This window comes from Channa argus, chromosome 1 (assembly GCF_033026475.1).
Source record: "Channa argus isolate prfri chromosome 1, Channa argus male v1.0, whole genome shotgun sequence".
Classification (NCBI taxonomy): Eukaryota; Metazoa; Chordata; class Actinopteri; order Anabantiformes; family Channidae; genus Channa; species Channa argus.
Window position 1 is genome coordinate 39,579 of NC_090197.1, and position 16,614 is coordinate 56,192.

Sequence of the window (16,614 nt, forward strand, 5' to 3'; positions counted from 1 at the left end):
TGACTGTGTGTACAAGCCTAAATGCATGGACTGGCTGACATGTGTTTAGCTGATCAGACGGCAAACTGGTCGCCTTTTTAGCTGTACTGCTGACAGGCAATTTCCCATTCTAATTGATTGTGATCTGCACATGTGGGATATGGAGGCTGAAACTTTTTAACAGTTTCATCCATTTATGGGAAAAAGGAAATCAAAGGATTGTGGAGAATGTGGGCATCGATCCCACTACCTCTTACATGCTAAGCAAGCGCTCTACCATTTGAGCTAATTCCCCTGCAAGCTTTTTTTCCTCCCTGTGTTCACAGCGTACCGGACAAACTCTCAATATCCACCCCTTATGTCCTCTGTGTTTGTAGATTGTGGAGCCCGAATACTTGACAGTCACGGGCCTTGTTGACAAGGCCAGAAGCAGTCGGAGGGAACAAACAGTTGGTGTGGCATGAGGTTTTGGTGCTAATGGAGTGCACCTTTTGGCCAAAGAGAATCTCCAAAGTGTTTAATTGCAGCCTTAGAAGAGTTGGCTACAATCTTCCTTGATAGGCCGCAGTCTGTTCTTGTGCTTGAGTGTAGACACACGGATGGAAATTCTGTCAGGATTGACATTCGTCGGCCATCTCAGAAGTGCTTCTTCTTTTCCTTTCGGCTGTTCCCTTTCAGGGGTCGCCACAGCGAATCATGTGCCTCCATCTAACCCTGTCCTCTGCATCCTCTTCACTCATACCAACTAACTTCATGTCCTCCCTTACTACATCCATAAATCTCCGCTTTGGTCTTCCTCTAGACCTCCTGCCTGGCAGCTCCAACCTATGTATCCATCTAAAGATATATTCACAAGCCATCTCAGATGTGCATCACCTGTATGATAAAGGATTGCGCGTCACCTTGACGAGGTCAGGGGAGGCATGAGGCATTTGGAGAATGTGTATATTGATCCCACTACTTCTTGCATACAAAGCTAGTGCTTTACCATTTAAGCTAATTCCCTTGCAAAGGTACTTGGATATTAAATTCAGAGAGGAGATATTCTAGGTGTTCTTATTAAACCCTGCGAGGTGACCTAGCAATCCTGTAGGTCTGTCTTTGCTGATCAAAGTCTCGTCGCCCTTCCTTGCTTAGTTGACAAGGTGGCCGAGTGGTTAAGGCGATGGACTGCTAATCTATTGTTCTCTGCACGCGTGGGTTTGAATCCCATCCTCGTCGCATGTCAGATTAAAGTGTTTTTAGACAAACAAAGATAAAACCTTCTGCTGGACTTACAACATCCAATGGTAAACCAAATACTGTTTTGTGCAGAGAACTCGAGTGTGACAGTTGATGCAGAAATCAGACTGTTGACATATGAGTGCAGGTGATTAAGCCCACTGGACAAGCAGCTTTGGAAGAGCTTCCTTGATAGGCTGCAGATAGGCTGTATAATAAGGTGTGTATTCCAAGCTGCTCTGCCCACCGGGGCTACAAAAAATTTGGTTCAGGTGTCACATTAATGTCGTCTAGTGAACAGGACACCACAGATACAAGGCCTGTAGAGACACATGCAGGCAGAGTCCCCCACAAAACTGCTACTCACTGGATATGTTCTCTTTTCCAACCATTCTCTGTTAACCCTGAATATGGTAGTGTGTAAAAGTTCCAGGAAATCAGCAATTTCTGAAATGGCTGATCGCCCCCACTGATACTCGGTTGGAACTTCAGCAGAACGTTTTGACTGTGTGTACAAGCCTAAATGCATGGACTGGCTGACATGTGTTTAGCTGATCAGACGGCAAACTGGTCGCCTTTTTAGCTGTACTGCTGACAGGCAATTTCCCATTCTAATTGATTGTGATCTGCACATGTGGGATATGGAGGCTGAAACTTTTTAACAGTTTCATCCATTTATGGGAAAAAGGAAATCAAAGGATTGTGGAGAATGTGGGCATCGATCCCACTACCTCTTACATGCTAAGCAAGCGCTCTACCATTTGAGCTAATTCCCCTGCAAGCTTTTTTTCCTCCCTGTGTTCACAGCGTACCGGACAAACTCTCAATATCCACCCCTTATGTCCTCTGTGTTTGTAGATTGTGGAGCCCGAATACTTGACAGTCACGGGCCTTGTTGACAAGGCCAGAAGCAGTCGGAGGGAACAAACAGTTGGTGTGGCATGAGGTTTTGGTGCTAATGGAGTGCACCTTTTGGCCAAAGAGAATCTCCAAAGTGTTTAATTGCAGCCTTAGAAGAGTTGGCTACAATCTTCCTTGATAGGCCGCAGTCTGTTCTTGTGCTTGAGTGTAGACACACGGATGGAAATTCTGTCAGGATTGACATTCGTCGGCCATCTCAGAAGTGCTTCTTCTTTTCCTTTCGGCTGTTCCCTTTCAGGGGTCGCCACAGCGAACCATGTGCCTCCATCTAACCCTGTCCTCTGCATCCTCTTCACTCATACCAACTAACTTCATGTCCTCCCTTACTACATCCATAAATCTCCGCTTTGGTCTTCCTCTAGACCTCCTGCCTTGCAGCTCCAACCTATATATCCATCTAAAGATATATTCACAAGCCATCTCAGAAGTGCATCGCCTGTATGATAAAGGATTGCGCGTCACCTTGACGAGGTCAGGGGAGGCATGAGGCATTTGGAGAATGTGGGTATTGATCCCAGTACTTCTTGCATACAAAGCTAGTGCTTTACCATTTAAGCTAATTCCCTTGCAAAGGTACTTGGAAATTAAATTCAGAGAGGAGATATTCTAGGTGTTCTTATTAAACCCTGCGAGGTGACCTAGAAATCCTGTAGGTCTGTCTTTGCTGATCAAAGTCTCGTCGCCCTTCCTTGCTTAATTGACGAGGTGGCCGAGTGGTTAAGGCTATGGACTGCTAATCTATTGTGCTCTGCACGCGTGGGTTCGAATCCCATCCTCGTCGCATGTCAGATTAAAGTGTTTTTAGACAAACACAGATAAAACCTTCTGCTGGACTTACAACATCCAATGGTAAACCAAATACTGTTTTGTGCAGAGAACTCGAGTGTGACAGTTGATGTAGAAATCAGACTGTTGACATGTGAATGCAGGTGATTAAGCTCACTGGACAAGCAGCTTTGGAAGAGCTTCCTTGATATGCTGCAGATAGGCTGTATAATAAGGTGTGTATTCCATGCTGCTCTGCCCACCGGGGCTACAAAACATTTGGTTCAGGTGTCACATTAATGTCGTCTAGTGAACAGGACACCACAGATACAAGGCCTGTAGAGACACATGCAGGCAGAGTCCCCCACAAAACTGCTACTCACTGGATATGTTCTCTTTTCCAACCATTCTCTGTTAACCCTAAATATGGTAGTGTGTAAAAGTTCCAGGAAATCAGCAATTTCTGAAATGGCTGATCGCCCCCACTGATACTCGGTTGGAACTTCAGCAGAACGTTTTGACTGTATGTACAAGCCTAAATGCATTGACTGGCTGCCATGTGTTTAGCTGATCAGACGGCAAACTGGTCGCCTTTTTAGCTGTACTGCTGACAGGCAATTTCCCATTCTAATTGATTGTGAACTGCACATGTGGGATATGGAGGCTGAAACTTTTTAACAGTTTCATCCATTTATGGGAAAAAGGAAATCAAACGATTGTGGAGAATGTGGGCATCGATCCCACTACCTCTTGCATGCTAAGCAAGCGCTCTACCATTTGAGCTAATTCCCCTGCAAGCTTTTTTTCCTCCCTGTGTTCACAGCGTACCGGACAAACTCTCAATATCCACCCCTTATGTCCTCTGTGTTTGTAGATTGTGGAGCCCGAATACTTGACAGTCACGGGCCTTGTTGACAAGGCCAGAAGCAGTCGGAGGGAACAAACAGTTGGTGTGGCATGAGGTTTTGGTGCTAATGGAGTGCACCTTTTTGCCAAAGAGAATCTCCAAAGTGTTTAATTGCAGCCTTAGAAGAGTTGGCTACAATCTTCCTTGATAGGCTGCAGTCTGTTCTTGTGCTTGAGTGTAGACACACGGATGGAAATACTGTCAGGATTGACATTCGTCGGCCATCTCAGAAGTGCTTCTTCTTTTCCTTTCGGCTGTTCCCTTTCAGGGGTCGCCACAGCGAATCATGTGCGTCTATCTAACCCTGTCCTCTGCATCCTCTTCACTCATACCAACTAACTTCATGTCCTCCCTTACTACATCCATAAATCTCCGCTTTGGTCTTCCTCTAGACCTCCTGCCTGGCAGCTCCAACCTATGTATCCATCTAAAGATATATTCACAAGCCATCTCAGAAGTGCATCGCCTGTATGATAAAGGATTGCGCGTCACCTTGACGAGGTCAGGGTAGGCATGAGGCATTTGGAGAATGTGGGTATTGATCCCACTACTTCTTGCATACAAAGCTAGTGCTTTACCATTTAAGCTAATTCCCTTGCAAAGGTACTTGGATATTAAATTCAGAGAGGAGATATTCTAGGTGTTCTTATTAAACCCTGCGAGGTGACCTAGAAATCCTGTAGGTCTGTCTTTGCTGATCAAAGTCTCGTCGCCCTTCCTTGCTTAATTGACGAGGTGGCCGAGTGGTTAAGGCGATGGACTGCTAATCCATTGTGCTCTGCACGCATGGGTTGGAATCCCATCCTCGTCGCATGTCAGATTAAAGTGGTTTTAGACAAACACAGATAAAACCTTCTGCTGGACTTACAACATCCAATGGTAAACCAAATACTGTTTTGTGCAGAGAACTCGAGTGTGACAGTTGATGCAGAAATCAGACTGTTGACATGTGAGTGCAGGTGATTAAGCTCACTGGACAAGCAGCTTTGGAAGAGCTTCCTTGATAGGCTGCAGATAGGCTGTATAATAAGGTGTGTATTCCATGCTGCTCTGCCCACCGGGGCTACAAAACATTTGGTTCAGGTGTCACATTAATGTCGTCTAGTGAACAGGACACCACAGATACAAGGCCTGTGGAGACACATGCAGGCAGGGTCCCACACAAAACTGCTACTCAGTGGATATGTTCTCTTTTCCAAACATTTTCTGTTAAACCTAAATTTGGTAGTGTGTAAAAGTTCCAGGAAATCAGCAATTTCTGAAATGGCTGATCGCCCCCACTGATACTCGATTGGAACTTCAGCAGAACGTTTTGACTGTGTGTACAAGCCTAAATGCATTGACTGGCTGCCATGTGTTTAGCTGATCAGACAGCAAACTGGTCGCCTTTTTAGCTGTACTGCTGACAGGCAATTTCCCATTCTAATTGATTGTGATCTGCACATGTGGGATATGGAGGCTGAAACTTTTTAACAGTTTCATCCATTTATGGGAAAAATGAAATCAAACGTTTGTGGAGAATGTGGGCATCAATCCCACTACCTCTTGCATGCTAAGCAAGCACTCTACTATCTGAGCTAATTCCCCTGCAAGCTTTTTTTCCTCCCTGTGTTCACAGGGCAGAATTTGCAAACGTACCGGACAAACTCTCAATATCCACCCCTTATGTCCTCTGTGTTTGTAGATTGTGGAGCCCGAATACTTGACAGTCACGGGCCTTGTTGACAAGGCCAGAAGCAGTCGGAGGGAACAAACAGTTGGTGTGGCATGAGGTTTTGGTGCTAATGGAGTGCACCTTTTGGCCAAAGAGAATCTCCAAAGTGTTTAATTGCAGCCTTAGAAGAGTTGGCTACAATCTTCCTTGATAGGCCGCAGTCTGTTCTTGTGCTTGAGTGTAGACACACGGATGGAAATTCTGTCAGGATTGACATTCGTCGGCCATCTCAGAAATGCTTCTTCTTTTCCTTTCGGCTGTTCCCTTTCAGGGGTCGCCACAGCGAATCATGTGCCTCCATCTAACCCTGTCCTCTGCATCCTCTTCACTCATACCAACTAACTTCATGTCCTCCCTTACTACATCCATAAATCTCCGCTTTGGTCTTCCTCTAGACCTCCTGCCTTACAGCTCCAACCTATGTATCCATCTAAAGATATATTCACAAGCCATCTCAGAAGTGCATCGCCTGTATGATAAAGGATTGCGCGTCACCTTGACGAGGTCAGGGGAGGCATGAGGCATTTGGAGAATGTGGGTATTGATCCCAGTACTTCTTGCATACAAAGCTAGTGCTTTACCATTTAAGCTAATTCCCTTGCAAAGGTACTTGGATATTAAATTCAGAGAGGAGATATTCTACGTGTTCTTAATAAACCCTGCGAGGTGACCTAGAAATCCTTTAGGTCTGTCTTTGCTGATCAAAGTCTCGTCGCCCTTCCTTGCTTAATTGACGAGGTGGCCGAGTGGTTAAGGCGATGGACTGCTAATCCATTGTGCTCTGCACGCGTGGGTGCGAATCCCATCCTCTTCGCATGTCAGATTAAAGTGTTTTTAGACAAACACAGATAAAACCTTCTGCTGGACTTACAACATCCAATGGTAAACCAAATACTGTTTTGTGCAAAGAACTCGAGTGTGACAGTTGATGCAGAAATCAGACTGTTGACATGTGAGTGCAGGTGATTAAGCCCACTGGACAAGCAGCTTTGGAAGAGCTTCCTTGATAGGCTGCAGATAGGCTGTATAATAAGGTGTGTATTCCATGCTGCTCTGCCCACCGGGGCTACAAAACATTTGGTTCAGGTGTCACATTAATGTCGTCTAGTGAACAGGACACCACAGATACAAGGCCTGTGGAGACACATGCAGGCAGAGTCCCCCACAAAACTGCTACTCACTGGATATGTTCTCTTTTCCAACCATTCTCTGTTAACCCTAAATATGGTAGTGTGTAAAAGTTCCAGGAAATCAACAATTTCTGAAATGGTTGTTCGCCCCCACTGATACTCGGTTGGAACTTCAGCAGAACGTTTTGACTGTGTGTACAAACCTAAATGCATTGACTGGCTGCCATGTGTTTAGCTGATCAGACGGCAAACTGGTCGCCTTTTTAGCTGTACTGCTGACAGGCAATTTCCCATTCTAATTGATTGTGATCTGCACATGTGGGATATGGAGGCTGAAACTTTTTAACAGTTTCATCCATTTATGGAAAAAGGAAATCAAACGATTGTGGAGAATGTGGGCATCAATCCCACTACCTCTTGCATGCTAAGCAAGTGCTCTACCATCTGAGCTAATTCCCCTGCAAGCTTTTTTTCCTCCCTGTGTTCACAGGGCAGAATTTGCAAACGTACCGGACAAACTCTCAATATCCACCCCTTTATGTCCTCTGTGTTTGTAGATTGTGGAGCCCGAATACGTGACAGTCACGGACCTTGTTGACAAGGCCAGAAGCAGTCGGAGGGAACAAACAGTTGGTGTGGCATGAGGATTTGGTGCTAATGGAGTGCACCTTTTTGCCAAAGAGAATCTCCAAAGTGTTTAATTGCAGCCTTAGAAGAGTTGGCTACAATCTTCCTTGATAGGCTGCAGTCTGTTCTTGTGCTTGAGTGTAGACACACGGATGGAAATACTGTCAGGATTGACATTCGTCGGCCATCTCAGAAGTGCTTCTTTTTTTCCTTTCGGCTGTTCCCTTTCAGGGATCGCCACAGCGAATCATGTGCCTCCATCTAACCCTGTCCTCTGCATCCTCTTCACTCATACCAACTAACTTCATGTCCTCCCTTACTACATCCATAAATCTCCGCTTTGGTCTTCCTCTAGACCTCCTGCCTGGCAGCTCCAACCTATGTATCCATCTAAAGATATATTCACAAGCCATCTCAGATGTGCATCACCTGTATGATAAAGGATTGCGCGTCACCTTGACGAGGTCAGGGGAGGCATGAGGCATTTGGAGAATGTGTGTATTGATCCCACTACTTCTTGCATACAAAGCTAGTGCTTTACCATTTAAGCTAATTCCCTTGCAAAGGTACTTGGATATTAAATTCAGAGAGGAGATATTCTAGGTGTTCTTATTAAACCCTGCGAGGTGACCTAGCAATCCTGTAGGTCTGTCTTTGCTGATCAAAGTCTCGTCGCCCTTCCTTGCTTAGTTGACGAGGTGGCCGAGTGGTTAAGGCGATGGACTGCTAATCTATTGTGCTCTGCACGCGTGGGTTTGAATCCCATCCTTGTCGCATGTCAGATTAAAGTGTTTTTAGACAAACAAAGATAAAACCTTCTGCTGGACTTACAACATCCAATGGTAAACCAAATACTGTTTTGTGCAGAGAACTCGAGTGTGACAGTTGATGCAGAAATCAGACTGTTGACATATGAGTGCAGGTGATTAAGCCCACTGGACAAGCAGCTTTGGAAGAGCTTCCTTGATAGGCTGCAGATAGGCTGTATAATAAGGTGTGTATTCCAAGCTGCTCTGCCCACCGGGGCTACAAAAAATTTGGTTCAGGTGTCACATTAATGTCGTCTAGTGAACAGGACACCACAGATACAAGGCCTGTAGAGACACATGCAGGCAGAGTCCCCTACAAAACTGCTACTCACTGGATATGTTCTCTTTTCCAACCATTCTCTGTTAACCCTGAATATGGTAGTGTGTAAAAGTTCCAGGAAATCAGCAATTTCTGAAATGGCTGATCGCCCCCACTGATACTCGGTTGGAACTTCAGCAGAACGTTTTGACTGTGTGTACAAGCCTAAATGCATGGACTGGCTGACATGTGTTTAGCTGATCAGACGGCAAACTGGTCGCCTTTTTAGCTGTACTGCTGACAGGCAATTTCCCATTCTAATTGATTGTGATCTGCACATGTGGGATATGGAGGCTGAAACTTTTTAACAGTTTCATCCATTTATGGGAAAAAGGAAATCAAAGGATTGTGGAGAATGTGGGCATCGATCCCACTACCTCTTACATGCTAAGCAAGCGCTCTACCATTTGAGCTAATTCCCCTGCAAGCTTTTTTTCCTCCCTGTGTTCACAGCGTACCGGACAAACTCTCAATATCCACCCCTTATGTCCTCTGTGTTTGTAGATTGTGGAGCCCGAATACTTGACAGTCACGGGCCTTGTTGACAAGGCCAGAAGCAGTCGGAGGGAACAAACAGTTGGTGTGGCATGAGGTTTTGGTGCTAATGGAGTGCACCTTTTGGCCAAAGAGAATCTCCAAAGTGTTTAATTGCAGCCTTAGAAGAGTTGGCTACAATCTTCCTTGATAGGCCGCAGTCTGTTCTTGTGCTTGAGTGTAGACACACGGATGGAAATTCTGTCAGGATTGACATTCGTCGGCCATCTCAGAAGTGCTTCTTCTTTTCCTTTCGGCTGTTCCCTTTCAGGGGTCGCCACAGCGAATCATGTGCCTCCATCTAACCCTGTCCTCTGCATCCTCTTCACTCATACCAACTAACTTCATGTCCTCCCTTACTACATCCATAAATCTCCGCTTTGGTCTTCCTCTAGACCTCCTGCCTGGCAGCTCCAACCTATGTATCCATCTAAAGATATATTCACAAGCCATCTCAGATGTGCATCACCTGTATGATAAAGGATTGCGCGTCACCTTGACGAGGTCAGGGGAGGCATGAGGCATTTGGAGAATGTGTATATTGATCCCACTACTTCTTGCATACAAAGCTAGTGCTTTACCATTTAAGCTAATTCCCTTGCAAAGGTACTTGGATATTAAATTCAGAGAGGAGATATTCTAGGTGTTCTTATTAAACCCTGCGAGGTGACCTAGCAATCCTGTAGGTCTGTCTTTGCTGATCAAAGTCTCGTCGCCCTTCCTTGCTTAGTTGACAAGGTGGCCGAGTGGTTAAGGCGATGGACTGCTAATCTATTGTTCTCTGCACGCGTGGGTTTGAATCCCATCCTCGTCGCATGTCAGATTAAAGTGTTTTTAGACAAACACAGATAAAACCTTCTGCTGGACTTACAACATCCAATGGTAAACCAAATACTGTTTTGTGCAGAGAACTCGAGTGTGACAGTTGATGCAGAAATCAGACTGTTGACATATGAGTGCAGGTGATTAAGCCCACTGGACAAGCAGCTTTGGAAGAGCTTCCTTGATAGGCTGCAGATAGGCTGTATAATAAGGTGTGTATTCCAAGCTGCTCTGCCCACCGGGGCTACAAAAAATTTGGTTCAGGTGTCACATTAATGTCGTCTAGTGAACAGGACACCACAGATACAAGGCCTGTAGAGACACATGCAGGCAGAGTCCCCCACAAAACTGCTACTCACTGGATATGTTCTCTTTTCCAACCATTCTCTGTTAACCCTGAATATGGTAGTGTGTAAAAGTTCCAGGAAATCAGCAATTTCTGAAATGGCTGATCGCCCCCACTGATACTCGGTTGGAACTTCAGCAGAACGTTTTGACTGTGTGTACAAGCCTAAATGCATGGACTGGCTGACATGTGTTTAGCTGATCAGACGGCAAACTGGTCGCCTTTTTAGCTGTACTGCTGACAGGCAATTTCCCATTCTAATTGATTGTGATCTGCACATGTGGGATATGGAGGCTGAAACTTTTTAACAGTTTCATCCATTTATGGGAAAAAGGAAATCAAAGGATTGTGGAGAATGTGGGCATCGATCCCACTACCTCTTACATGCTAAGCAAGCGCTCTACCATTTGAGCTAATTCCCCTGCAAGCTTTTTTTCCTCCCTGTGTTCACAGCGTACCGGACAAACTCTCAATATCCACCCCTTATGTCCTCTGTGTTTGTAGATTGTGGAGCCCGAATACTTGACAGTCACGGGCCTTGTTGACAAGGCCAGAAGCAGTCGGAGGGAACAAACAGTTGGTGTGGCATGAGGTTTTGGTGCTAATGGAGTGCACCTTTTGGCCAAAGAGAATCTCCAAAGTGTTTAATTGCAGCCTTAGAAGAGTTGGCTACAATCTTCCTTGATAGGCCGCAGTCTGTTCTTGTGCTTGAGTGTAGACACACGGATGGAAATTCTGTCAGGATTGACATTCGTCGGCCATCTCAGAAGTGCTTCTTCTTTTCCTTTCGGCTGTTCCCTTTCAGGGGTCGCCACAGCGAACCATGTGCCTCCATCTAACCCTGTCCTCTGCATCCTCTTCACTCATACCAACTAACTTCATGTCCTCCCTTACTACATCCATAAATCTCCGCTTTGGTCTTCCTCTAGACCTCCTGCCTTGCAGCTCCAACCTATATATCCATCTAAAGATATATTCACAAGCCATCTCAGAAGTGCATCGCCTGTATGATAAAGGATTGCGCGTCACCTTGACGAGGTCAGGGGAGGCATGAGGCATTTGGAGAATGTGGGTATTGATCCCAGTACTTCTTGCATACAAAGCTAGTGCTTTACCATTTAAGCTAATTCCCTTGCAAAGGTACTTGGAAATTAAATTCAGAGAGGAGATATTCTAGGTGTTCTTATTAAACCCTGCGAGGTGACCTAGAAATCCTGTAGGTCTGTCTTTGCTGATCAAAGTCTCGTCGCCCTTCCTTGCTTAATTGACGAGGTGGCCGAGTGGTTAAGGCTATGGACTGCTAATCTATTGTGCTCTGCACGCGTGGGTTCGAATCCCATCCTCGTCGCATGTCAGATTAAAGTGTTTTTAGACAAACACAGATAAAACCTTCTGCTGGACTTACAACATCCAATGGTAAACCAAATACTGTTTTGTGCAGAGAACTCGAGTGTGACAGTTGATGTAGAAATCAGACTGTTGACATGTGAATGCAGGTGATTAAGCTCACTGGACAAGCAGCTTTGGAAGAGCTTCCTTGATATGCTGCAGATAGGCTGTATAATAAGGTGTGTATTCCATGCTGCTCTGCCCACCGGGGCTACAAAACATTTGGTTCAGGTGTCACATTAATGTCGTCTAGTGAACAGGACACCACAGATACAAGGCCTGTAGAGACACATGCAGGCAGAGTCCCCCACAAAACTGCTACTCACTGGATATGTTCTCTTTTCCAACCATTCTCTGTTAACCCTAAATATGGTAGTGTGTAAAAGTTCCAGGAAATCAGCAATTTCTGAAATGGCTGATCGCCCCCACTGATACTCGGTTGGAACTTCAGCAGAACGTTTTGACTGTATGTACAAGCCTAAATGCATTGACTGGCTGCCATGTGTTTAGCTGATCAGACGGCAAACTGGTCGCCTTTTTAGCTGTACTGCTGACAGGCAATTTCCCATTCTAATTGATTGTGAACTGCACATGTGGGATATGGAGGCTGAAACTTTTTAACAGTTTCATCCATTTATGGGAAAAAGGAAATCAAACGATTGTGGAGAATGTGGGCATCGATCCCACTACCTCTTGCATGCTAAGCAAGCGCTCTACCATTTGAGCTAATTCCCCTGCAAGCTTTTTTTCCTCCCTGTGTTCACAGCGTACCGGACAAACTCTCAATATCCACCCCTTATGTCCTCTGTGTTTGTAGATTGTGGAGCCCGAATACTTGACAGTCACGGGCCTTGTTGACAAGGCCAGAAGCAGTCGGAGGGAACAAACAGTTGGTGTGGCATGAGGTTTTGGTGCTAATGGAGTGCACCTTTTTGCCAAAGAGAATCTCCAAAGTGTTTAATTGCAGCCTTAGAAGAGTTGGCTACAATCTTCCTTGATAGGCTGCAGTCTGTTCTTGTGCTTGAGTGTAGACACACGGATGGAAATACTGTCAGGATTGACATTCGTCGGCCATCTCAGAAGTGCTTCTTCTTTTCCTTTCGGCTGTTCCCTTTCAGGGGTCGCCACAGCGAATCATGTGCGTCTATCTAACCCTGTCCTCTGCATCCTCTTCACTCATACCAACTAACTTCATGTCCTCCCTTACTACATCCATAAATCTCCGCTTTGGTCTTCCTCTAGACCTCCTGCCTGGCAGCTCCAACCTATGTATCCATCTAAAGATATATTCACAAGCCATCTCAGAAGTGCATCGCCTGTATGATAAAGGATTGCGCGTCACCTTGACGAGGTCAGGGTAGGCATGAGGCATTTGGAGAATGTGGGTATTGATCCCACTACTTCTTGCATACAAAGCTAGTGCTTTACCATTTAAGCTAATTCCCTTGCAAAGGTACTTGGATATTAAATTCAGAGAGGAGATATTCTAGGTGTTCTTATTAAACCCTGCGAGGTGACCTAGAAATCCTGTAGGTCTGTCTTTGCTGATCAAAGTCTCGTCGCCCTTCCTTGCTTAATTGACGAGGTGGCCGAGTGGTTAAGGCGATGGACTGCTAATCCATTGTGCTCTGCACGCATGGGTTGGAATCCCATCCTCGTCGCATGTCAGATTAAAGTGGTTTTAGACAAACACAGATAAAACCTTCTGCTGGACTTACAACATCCAATGGTAAACCAAATACTGTTTTGTGCAGAGAACTCGAGTGTGACAGTTGATGCAGAAATCAGACTGTTGACATGTGAGTGCAGGTGATTAAGCTCACTGGACAAGCAGCTTTGGAAGAGCTTCCTTGATAGGCTGCAGATAGGCTGTATAATAAGGTGTGTATTCCATGCTGCTCTGCCCACCGGGGCTACAAAACATTTGGTTCAGGTGTCACATTAATGTCGTCTAGTGAACAGGACACCACAGATACAAGGCCTGTGGAGACACATGCAGGCAGGGTCCCACACAAAACTGCTACTCAGTGGATATGTTCTCTTTTCCAAACATTTTCTGTTAAACCTAAATTTGGTAGTGTGTAAAAGTTCCAGGAAATCAGCAATTTCTGAAATGGCTGATCGCCCCCACTGATACTCGATTGGAACTTCAGCAGAACGTTTTGACTGTGTGTACAAGCCTAAATGCATTGACTGGCTGCCATGTGTTTAGCTGATCAGACAGCAAACTGGTCGCCTTTTTAGCTGTACTGCTGACAGGCAATTTCCCATTCTAATTGATTGTGATCTGCACATGTGGGATATGGAGGCTGAAACTTTTTAACAGTTTCATCCATTTATGGGAAAAATGAAATCAAACGTTTGTGGAGAATGTGGGCATCAATCCCACTACCTCTTGCATGCTAAGCAAGCACTCTACTATCTGAGCTAATTCCCCTGCAAGCTTTTTTTCCTCCCTGTGTTCACAGGGCAGAATTTGCAAACGTACCGGACAAACTCTCAATATCCACCCCTTATGTCCTCTGTGTTTGTAGATTGTGGAGCCCGAATACTTGACAGTCACGGGCCTTGTTGACAAGGCCAGAAGCAGTCGGAGGGAACAAACAGTTGGTGTGGCATGAGGTTTTGGTGCTAATGGAGTGCACCTTTTGGCCAAAGAGAATCTCCAAAGTGTTTAATTGCAGCCTTAGAAGAGTTGGCTACAATCTTCCTTGATAGGCCGCAGTCTGTTCTTGTGCTTGAGTGTAGACACACGGATGGAAATTCTGTCAGGATTGACATTCGTCGGCCATCTCAGAAATGCTTCTTCTTTTCCTTTCGGCTGTTCCCTTTCAGGGGTCGCCACAGCGAATCATGTGCCTCCATCTAACCCTGTCCTCTGCATCCTCTTCACTCATACCAACTAACTTCATGTCCTCCCTTACTACATCCATAAATCTCCGCTTTGGTCTTCCTCTAGACCTCCTGCCTTACAGCTCCAACCTATGTATCCATCTAAAGATATATTCACAAGCCATCTCAGAAGTGCATCGCCTGTATGATAAAGGATTGCGCGTCACCTTGACGAGGTCAGGGGAGGCATGAGGCATTTGGAGAATGTGGGTATTGATCCCAGTACTTCTTGCATACAAAGCTAGTGCTTTACCATTTAAGCTAATTCCCTTGCAAAGGTACTTGGATATTAAATTCAGAGAGGAGATATTCTACGTGTTCTTAATAAACCCTGCGAGGTGACCTAGAAATCCTTTAGGTCTGTCTTTGCTGATCAAAGTCTCGTCGCCCTTCCTTGCTTAATTGACGAGGTGGCCGAGTGGTTAAGGCGATGGACTGCTAATCCATTGTGCTCTGCACGCGTGGGTGCGAATCCCATCCTCTTCGCATGTCAGATTAAAGTGTTTTTAGACAAACACAGATAAAACCTTCTGCTGGACTTACAACATCCAATGGTAAACCAAATACTGTTTTGTGCAAAGAACTCGAGTGTGACAGTTGATGCAGAAATCAGACTGTTGACATGTGAGTGCAGGTGATTAAGCCCACTGGACAAGCAGCTTTGGAAGAGCTTCCTTGATAGGCTGCAGATAGGCTGTATAATAAGGTGTGTATTCCATGCTGCTCTGCCCACCGGGGCTACAAAACATTTGGTTCAGGTGTCACATTAATGTCGTCTAGTGAACAGGACACCACAGATACAAGGCCTGTGGAGACACATGCAGGCAGAGTCCCCCACAAAACTGCTACTCACTGGATATGTTCTCTTTTCCAACCATTCTCTGTTAACCCTAAATATGGTAGTGTGTAAAAGTTCCAGGAAATCAACAATTTCTGAAATGGTTGTTCGCCCCCACTGATACTCGGTTGGAACTTCAGCAGAACGTTTTGACTGTGTGTACAAACCTAAATGCATTGACTGGCTGCCATGTGTTTAGCTGATCAGACGGCAAACTGGTCGCCTTTTTAGCTGTACTGCTGACAGGCAATTTCCCATTCTAATTGATTGTGATCTGCACATGTGGGATATGGAGGCTGAAACTTTTTAACAGTTTCATCCATTTATGGAAAAAGGAAATCAAACGATTGTGGAGAATGTGGGCATCAATCCCACTACCTCTTGCATGCTAAGCAAGTGCTCTACCATCTGAGCTAATTCCCCTGCAAGCTTTTTTTCCTCCCTGTGTTCACAGGGCAGAATTTGCAAACGTACCGGACAAACTCTCAATATCCACCCCTTATGTCCTCTGTGTTTGTAGATTGTGGAGCCCGAATACGTGACAGTCACGGACCTTGTTGACAAGGCCAGAAGCAGTCGGAGGGAACAAACAGTTGGTGTGGCATGAGGATTTGGTGCTAATGGAGTGCACCTTTTTGCCAAAGAGAATCTCCAAAGTGTTTAATTGCAGCCTTAGAAGAGTTGGCTACAATCTTCCTTGATAGGCTGCAGTCTGTTCTTGTGCTTGAGTGTAGACACACGGATGGAAATACTGTCAGGATTGACATTCGTCGGCCATCTCAGAAGTGCTTCTTTTTTTCCTTTCGGCTGTTCCCTTTCAGGGATCGCCACAGCGAATCATGTGCCTCCATCTAACCCTGTCCTCTGCATCCTCTTCACTCATACCAACTAACTTCATGTCCTCCCTTACTACATCCATAAATCTCCGCTTTGGTCTTCCTCTAGACCTCCTGCCTGGCAGCTCCAACCTATGTATCCATCTAAAGATATATTCACAAGCCATCTCAGATGTGCATCACCTGTATGATAAAGGATTGCGCGTCACCTTGACGAGGTCAGGGGAGGCATGAGGCATTTGGAGAATGTGTGTATTGATCCCACTACTTCTTGCATACAAAGCTAGTGCTTTACCATTTAAGCTAATTCCCTTGCAAAGGTACTTGGATATTAAATTCAGAGAGGAGATATTCTAGGTGTTCTTATTAAACCCTGCGAGGTGACCTAGCAATCCTGTAGGTCTGTCTTTGCTGATCAAAGTCTCGTCGCCCTTCCTTGCTTAATTGACGAGGTGGCCGAGTGGTTAAGGAGATGGACTGCTAATCTATTGTGCTCTGCACGCGTGGGTTTGAAGCCCATCCTCGTCGCATGTCAGATTAAAGTGTTTTTAGACAAACACAGATA

At 45.4% G+C, this 16,614-nt stretch overlaps 6 non-coding genes across 6 annotated transcripts; 4 read left to right on the forward strand and 2 right to left on the reverse strand.

The window, feature by feature from the left end:
• The first annotated feature begins 2,820 nt into the window (after window positions 1-2,820).
• trnas-gcu (transfer RNA serine (anticodon GCU)) lies at window positions 2,821-2,902 on the forward strand. The gene has a single exon. It is a non-coding gene; the product is annotated as a tRNA-Ser (tRNA).
• Window positions 2,903-3,605: 703 nt separating this feature from the next.
• trnaa-agc (transfer RNA alanine (anticodon AGC)) lies at window positions 3,606-3,678 on the reverse strand. Its single transcript has one exon. It is a non-coding gene; the product is annotated as a tRNA-Ala (tRNA).
• An 844-nt stretch (window positions 3,679-4,522) lies between these two features.
• On the forward strand, window positions 4,523-4,604 carry trnas-gcu (transfer RNA serine (anticodon GCU)). The gene has a single exon. It is a non-coding gene; the product is annotated as a tRNA-Ser (tRNA).
• Window positions 4,605-11,360: 6,756 nt separating this feature from the next.
• trnas-gcu (transfer RNA serine (anticodon GCU)) lies at window positions 11,361-11,442 on the forward strand. Its single transcript has one exon. It is a non-coding gene; the product is annotated as a tRNA-Ser (tRNA).
• A 703-nt stretch (window positions 11,443-12,145) lies between these two features.
• On the reverse strand, window positions 12,146-12,218 carry trnaa-agc (transfer RNA alanine (anticodon AGC)). Its single transcript has one exon. It is a non-coding gene; the product is annotated as a tRNA-Ala (tRNA).
• Window positions 12,219-13,062: 844 nt separating this feature from the next.
• Window positions 13,063-13,144, forward strand: trnas-gcu (transfer RNA serine (anticodon GCU)). The gene has a single exon. It is a non-coding gene; the product is annotated as a tRNA-Ser (tRNA).
• Window positions 13,145-16,614: the final 3,470 nt, after the last annotated feature.